The sequence below is a fragment of the Rhincodon typus genome, chromosome 7 (genome assembly GCF_021869965.1).
Source record: "Rhincodon typus isolate 14 chromosome 7, sRhiTyp1.1, whole genome shotgun sequence".
Taxonomy (NCBI): domain Eukaryota; kingdom Metazoa; phylum Chordata; class Chondrichthyes; order Orectolobiformes; family Rhincodontidae; genus Rhincodon; species Rhincodon typus.
This window is the reverse complement of record NC_063338.1, coordinates 47,709,029-47,717,256: the sequence shown is the minus strand read 5'-3', so window position 1 is coordinate 47,717,256 and position 8,228 is coordinate 47,709,029.

The window sequence follows — 8,228 nt, the reverse complement described above, 5'->3', positions numbered from 1 at the left end:
TGTTTGTTTTGAACTGATCCTGTTTGTACTGTACTGACCCTGTTTGTTTTGAACTGATCCTGTTTGTACTTCATCCAGCTCTACACGTTGTTATCTCAGATTCTCCAGCATCTGCAGTTCCTACTATCTCTGTACTGTACTGATCCTGTTTGTACTGGACTGACCCTGTTTGCACTGAAGTTATCCTGTTTGTACGGTACTGATCCTGTCTGTACTGAACTGATCCTGTCTGTACTGTACTGACCCTGTCTGTGCTGTACTGATCCTGTCTGTGCTGTACTGACCCTGTCTGTACTGAACTGATCCTGTCTGTGCTGTACTGACCCTATTTGTACTGAACCGATCCTGTTTGGACTGAAATGATCATGTTTGTACTGTACTGACCTTGACTGCACTAAACTGATCCTGTCTGTACTAAACTGATCCATTCTGTCTGTACAGAATCTGTGCTGTCTGAACTGACCTGGTCCTGTCTGAAGTGACTTGATTCAGTCTGAACTGCTCTGATTCTGTCTGAACTGACTAGATCTTGTCTGAACTGGCTAGATCTTGTCTGGACTGATCTTGTGAGCTGTACTTATCGAGAGTTATACGGCTTGGAAACAGAACCTTTGTTCCAACCAGTCCATTCCAAATGTGTTCCCAAACTATACTGTCTACTTTTGGCCCATATCCGTCCAAACCGTTGTTATTCATGAACTTATCTAAGTGTCTTTTAAATGTTGTGAGTGTACCTGCATCTACCACTTCCCTCTGGCAATTCATTCTACACACAAATCACTGTAAAAAAAAGTTGCCATAATGCCCTTTTGAAATCTTTCTCCTCTCACCTTATAATTATGCCAACTAATTTTGAACTCCCCCACCTTGGGGAGAAGATCTTTGCTATTCACCCTATCTATGCACCTCCTGATTTTTATAAGATTTCTATAAAGGTCACCCCTCAAACTCATACGCTCCAGGTACTTCCAAAACGTCTCAATTTATCCAGCACATTTTTATAACTCAAACCCTCCATTATCCTGGTAAATATTCTCTGACCCCTTTCCAGTTTATTAGTATCCTTCCTATAACAGGGAGACCAGAACTGCAAACAGTAGTCCAGAAGAGGCCTCACCAACATCCAGTACAACTTCAACATGACCTTCCAACTCCTATACTCAATGGTCTGAGCAATGAAGGCAAGCATGCTAAACACGTTTTTAACCACCCTATTGACCTGTGACACAGATTTCATAGAATTGTGTACCTGAACTCCTGGGTTCCTGTTCTACAACACTACCCAGGACCGTACTATTAATTGTATAAGTCCTGCCCTTGTTTGTATTACCAAAATACAGTACCTCGCATTTATCCAAATTAAACTCCATCAGCCACTCCTCAGCCCATTGACCCAATTGATCAAGGTCTCTTTGTAATCTTAAATAAGCTTCTTCACTGTCCACTATACCTGATCCTGTCTATACTGAACAGATCCTGTCTATATTAAGCTGATTCTGTCTGTACTGAGCTGATCATGTCCAATCCTGGGATGTGCTATCTGAATTAATCTCATCCTGTCTGAACTGATACAATCCTATCTGAATTGACCTGAATTTCAATGAACTGACCTGATCCTGTCTGTACTGAACTGATCCTGTACTAAGCTGATTCCTTCTGTACAGATCCTGTCCATACTGAACTGATCAGGCCTGTACTGAACTGATCATGTCCAACTCCTGGATGTGCTGCCTGAACTGACTTGATCCTATCTGAACTGCTTTGATTCTGTCTGAACTTATTGATCCTGTATGAAATATCCTGACCCTGTCCAAACCCGTCTGATCTTGAACACTGATCAGATTCTGACCAAACCAAACAGATCCTATGCCCAAACTGACCTCTTCCTAAGAATGTGTGAACTGGAGTAGACACTTCAGCCCATTGAACCTGCCTGCAATTCAATACAAACATGGATAATCAAATACGTCAATGCCTTTTCTAAAGTTTTGGCAAAGATCTGTAGCTCGGTTTGTGGATGAGGTTGTTGATTTGCTCGCCGAGCTGGCTTGTTTTTGTTCAGACATTTTGTCACCATGCTTGGTGACATCATCAGTGGAGCCTCCAATCAAGTGGAGCCTCCAATGAAGCGATGTTATTCTACTCCGCTTGGAATTTATACTGTCTGGTCCATTATGGTGAGTACTGTCATTTCTGTTTTGATCTGAATGGGTTTGTATATGGGGTCCAATACTAAATGTTTGTTGATTGAAGTATGGGTGGGGAAACATGCCTCTAGGAATTCCCATGCGTATCTATGTTTGGCTTAGGCTACTATGATTACCTTGTCCCAGTTAAATTGATAGCCTTCATTGTCTGAATGTACCGATATTAAGGAGAGTTCATCATGCCGTTTTGCTGCTAGCTGATGTTCATGTATTCTGATTGCTAGTTTCCTTCCTGTCTGTCCGATGTAGTGTTTGTGGCATTCGTTGCATGGTATTTTGTAAACCACATTGGTTCTGCATGTTGTGGGAATGGTGACCAGCAATGGACTACAACCCTATAATAGGCCATTACCATCAATCAACCTGAAATACTTAGAGGATGATTCATCTTGGCGTCTTCCAGAAGTCTCCAGTATTACAGATGCTAGTTTCCAATCAACTTAGTTTGTCAACTTAGCTTGACTAACAGGAAGCAAAGAGTGGGGATAAATGAGTGCTATTCTAGCTGGCAGTCAGTGACTAGTGGTGTGCCTCTGGGATCGGTGTTGGGACCGCAATTATTTACAATTTATATAGATGATTTGGAGTCGGGGACCACGTGTAGGGTGTCAAAATTTGCAGATGACACTAAGATGAGTGGCAAAGCAAAGTGTGCAGAGGACTGTGAAACTTTGCAGAGGAACGTAGATAGTTTGAGTGAGTGGGCAAAGGTCTGGCAGATGGAATACAATGTAAATAAATGTGAAGTCATACATTTTGTTAGGAGTAATAGTAAAAAGGATTATTACTTGAATGGTAAAAAGTTGCAGCATGCTGCTATGCAGAGGGACCTGGGTGTCCTTGTGCATGAATCACAGAAGGTAGGTCTGCAGGTACAACAAGTAATTAGGAAGGCAAATGGAATTTTGTCCTTCATTGCTAAAGGGATTGAAATAAAAAGCAGAGAGGTTATGTTGCAGCTGTACAAGGTGCTGGTGAGGCCACACCTGGAGTACTGTGTGCAGTTTTGTTCTCCTTACTTGAGAAAGGATGTAATGGCACTGGAGGGGGTGCAAAGGAGGTTCACTAGGTTGATTCCGGAGTTGAGGGGGTTGGCTTATGAGGAGAGACTGAGTAGATTGGGATTATATTCATTGGAATTCAGAAGATTGAGGGGGGATCTTATAGAAACATATAAAATTATGAAGGGAATAGATAAGATAGAAGTAGAGAGGATGTTTCCACTGGCAGGTGAAGCTAGGATAAGAGGGCATAGCCTCAAGATTAGAGGGAGCAGATTTAGGACTGAACTGAGAAGGAATTTCTTCACCCAGAGGGTTGTTAATCTATGGAATTCCTTGCCCAGTGAAGTCGTTGACGCTACTTCAGTAAATGTTTTTGAAAAAAAGGTAGATTTTTTTTGAACAATAAAGGAATTAAGGGATACGGTGAGAACGCGGGTAAGTGGATCTGAGTCCACGAAAGGATCAGCCATGATCTTATTGAATGGCGGAGCAGGCTCGAAGGGCCAGACGGCCTACTCCTGCTCCTAGTTCTTATGTTCTTATGTTATGTTCCACATGATGACAAGAAACGATTAAAAGCACAGGATACTGCAAATGCTATGAGCTTTCACAACATTCTGGCAATGGTACTGACGACTTGTACTCCAGGATTAGCTGCAACCCTAACTAAGCAGTGGCAGAAAATTTTCAGAATAATCAAAGTAAGCATGTTCCTACCAGAAAGAAGAGTTCTGAGGGCAATACCCACCATCCCCAGTGAACTAAAGAAATCAAGGAAAGCATCAAACTTAAGAAATAAAGCATATATGCAAAAATGAGTGACAGACAAAAAGATTAGTCAGCATATAGAGAAAGGTAGAAAATTACTAATTGAGAGAAAGTTATTACAGTATAAAAGAAAGTTAGCTAGAAGTATAAAATAGATAGCAAGAGTTTCTACAGGCATCTAAAAAGGAAAATGGTAAACAAAATTAGTGTTAATCCTTTACAGAACATGACTGCTGTCTGCTTTGTTAATCACTCTCTCAACCTGTTCCACTACATTCAATGATTTATTTTCATATACATCTGGGAACTGCTCGTCCTGTACCCCAGTCCTCCTGCCAGTCTCTACTCATGCTGTCTCCCTGACTTTTTAAATTGCTTTCTCAATTTCTAGGAATTTGCTGAACTTTCTTTGATGGATCTCATTGTCAATTATGCAGGTATTATCCATCTGACATCTGTCATAAGCTCATTTTGTTTTCTGTTTCACCTTACTTCACAGTATCTTCTTCTTTAACCCAGAAGCTCTGGTTTTGTTTCTCTCACTTCCTTTCACCTTAGTAGGAAAATAGCTTGCCTGAATGACATCTTCTTTAAAGTTCATTTACAGTTTTCCCTGTTAATCTTTGATGCCAATTTATCTGAGTTAGATCTATTATTACCACATTGAAGCTGGTTTTTCCCCAGTGAATTAATGTTGTCCTTTTCAAACCAAACTAAATCTTATCATGATTACTGTTCCCCGACTGACACTTGACCTACTTGGCATAAGTCGTTTCATGAGCCATGGCACTGGAAACATACAGCCGCAGAAAATTTTTCTGAACAAGCCACTAGGAACTCTTGTCTTCCTTCCTTATTTTTTACAGCATTTGATATCTTATTCAATGTTTTCATTGAATAAAGACACATTTTGTAAAAGCTTTTTTTGTTTTATATGAATATTTCACTTGAGTAAAAATTCAAGGGGAAAACCAACATAAATACTGCATGTGAGGGAAATGCAGATTGGTTGGCAAGTGGACTCTGAATGGTAGATGCATTGCCATGGACAGTGCTGATTGACAATTAAAAATTAAGCCATGGAAGCCAACACAACCACAGGCACTGCACCTGACAAAGGGGCTGTGCTTCGAAAGCTTGTGATTTCAAATAAACCTATTGGCTTGTAACCTGGTGTCTGTGACTTCTGATTTTGTCCACCCCAGTCCGACAGCGGCACCTCCACATCACAATAAGGTCTGGGAACAGGAAAGAAGAAAAACAAGAAATTGCAGATACAACATCAATCTTTAGCTGTGAATTTGGCAACATTGTTAAAATAGTCCCATGCAAACCTCCAGATCTACAAAATGTAAACTTGACAAAGGAGCAGAAGGGAAGCTGTAGTACAGAGGGGACAGAGTTAGCTGGGCTTCATGCACTTATGTCAGAATTCATGAGTTGCATTTGAACCTAGTGTCTAAGACTGGACATTGTTCCTGCAGAGTGCCCTCAAGCATTTTTCCCAAAATTGTCGGTAATTATCTGGTTATGCCTTCTCCTTTTGAGTACATGTACTATCTTTTCAAATGTTTGTGTGAAGTTTGGAAAATTGTAACTAAAAGTGTTACAAATTTCCTCTTTTATTTCATTGTCATTAAAATACATCCTATATGACTGAGGAAGTTACCATGAACTTAATCATTCATGTTTCTACATAAGAAAGAAAGACTTGCGTATATGTAAAAGGTTTCACAAGGTGGAATGCTTTATAGCTAATTAAATATTTGAGAAGTAAAAACACATCTAATGTAGGAAATGTGACAGTTAACACAAGTTCCCATGAACATCAGTGTGATAATGACTAGATAATTTGTTTTTGTCAAATTGATTGAAGGACAGAATTATAACCTTCTAACTTAGTGGTAAGAGTACTATGAAGTGAGCCACAGCTGACGTGTGACATGGGTAATATATTTTTTATTAAAGCAAACAATAGACTGCATTGTCCCATTCAATGTATGACTGGAACTGTTCTAACATTCCCTTTTGTGGAAATTGATGTGAACAATCTTTGGAATACAAATCCATACGAACACAATAAAGTTTAATTGAATTCATTTTTAATGGATCGAAAGGCAGAAACATAAATGCAGAGAAACGAACTGTAGAACTCAAAAATGTTTTAAGTATATTAACAATGGGTAATGTTCAAATGCTTGTGTTCTTTATATTTACAATTCATCTATAGAATGAAGTGAAGTTGCCTTTTAAAAATGCTTATTGAAATAACATAAATGTTTCAACGAAATTAATAGACCTAGATAATTAATGAAAAGGGAAAGTAAGAAAGCAAACACTTATTACACATATGTTATCGAATCATTCGTGAATGAAATATAGATGCTGCTTCTCTTGATAAAGATCATTACAGATGTCCAAATTCATTCGGTAAGATGAAAATGACTTATTCTGTTAGGTAATATTTTTATGATAGTCCAACTGCAAAATAAAATAAATATAGAATAAATGATATAGAGATTTATTTCAAGTAATTTATTGCAGTACTTTAAGAGCACTTTTAAAATGTTCTAAAACTGATTCCAAAACTTCAAAAAAGCTATTTTCTTTGGGTTTGACTCATAGCATTTTAGTTTGAATATTGCTGAAAAAAGACTCTTTTTATCAATTTTTTTTATCTCGGACTCAATTTAAATGAAATACCAAAGAGAAAAGAACATGTATACTGCATGGAAGAAGAATCAGACTTAAATTTCACTTGCTCCTGCAGAGTGTCCTCAAGCAGTTTTCCCAAAATGAATGAGATGCTAAATAGTCAGTAATTACCTGGTTATGCCTATTCTTTTTAAATGCATGTATTGTCTTTTCAAATGTTTGTGTGAATTTTGGAAAATTATTAATAAAAGCATTACAAATGACCTCTCTTATTTCATGTCTTTGAATCAGCATACTCTGCAGTAGTTATTGTACTATAATGGACGTGACATTTGTATTATAACATAGATATGCAGGATTTAGGAACATGAGCAGGGCGTTTGTCCCTTCAATCCTGCTTTGCCAGACAATGAGATCATGTCTGATCTGATTGTGGTCTTAAATAAACTTTATTGCCTGTGCTCCATAACACCATAGCGTCAATACATCACTTCCTTAAATAAATTCAGTGATCCACGCTCCACTGCTTTCTGAGGGAGAAAATTTCAAGATTATCAGCAAAAGACCTAGGAGTGAGATGAGGAGTAATATCTTTACTCAGAGAGTTGTTAGGATTTGGAATGCGCTGTCTGGGAGAGTGGTGGAGGTGGATTCCATAGGAGACTTCAAAAGAGAACTGTATATATATTTGAAAGTGATGAAGTTAGAGGGCTATGGAGATAGGTCTGGAGAGTGGAACAAGCTGAGTAGCACTTTTGGGAGCTGGTACAGACATGATGGGTCAAATGGCCTCCGTCTGTGCTGTAAAATTCTACGATTCTATAGTTCTGATTCAAGGTAATAATGAGCCTCTGAGAGAAAGTATTCTCCTCACCTCCATCTTAAGAGGGCGGCCTCATATTCGTAATCCGTGTCGATTAGTTCTAGTCTTCCCCACAAGAGAAAACAGTTTCCACACTCTCAAGTCCATTCTGGATCTTAAATATTTTAATAAGATCTCTACTCATTCTTCTAAACTGCAGTGAGGAAAGGTTTAACCTGTTCAAACTTTCTTCATAAGATAAACTCATCATCACAGGAATGATTTGAAAAAAAACTTCCTAAAGTGATTTTAGTATAACTGTATCTTTGTTCAACTAAGGGAACCAAAACTATACAGCCTCACCAAGGCCCCACATAGCAGAAATCCTCACTTTGATATTCCATTCTGGTTACAATTTTCAATAGTACAGAATTCCACATACTGTCTTAATTGCTTGCTGTACCTGCATTCTAACATGTTTAATTCATGTATGTTGACACCCAAATCCTGCCTTTGTACAACCAATCCCCAAAATCTCTCACTGTTTTAATACAATACTACTGGTAACATGTGGTACCACAATATGCAAATCAAAGAAACAAATTGTTGATCTCCATCTTAGCAGCAGGAGACGTATAAAAAGGGAACAAGCAAAGAGAAGGGAAACTGAAAGCCTTTGCCTGTAGTGGTGACAAATCACTCTCTACAGGCAGGAAAAGTGGGATTAGATTAATGTCAATCAGAACAGATAAGACCAGCAGCAAGAACACTTCATTTTAATGTTAAAACAAA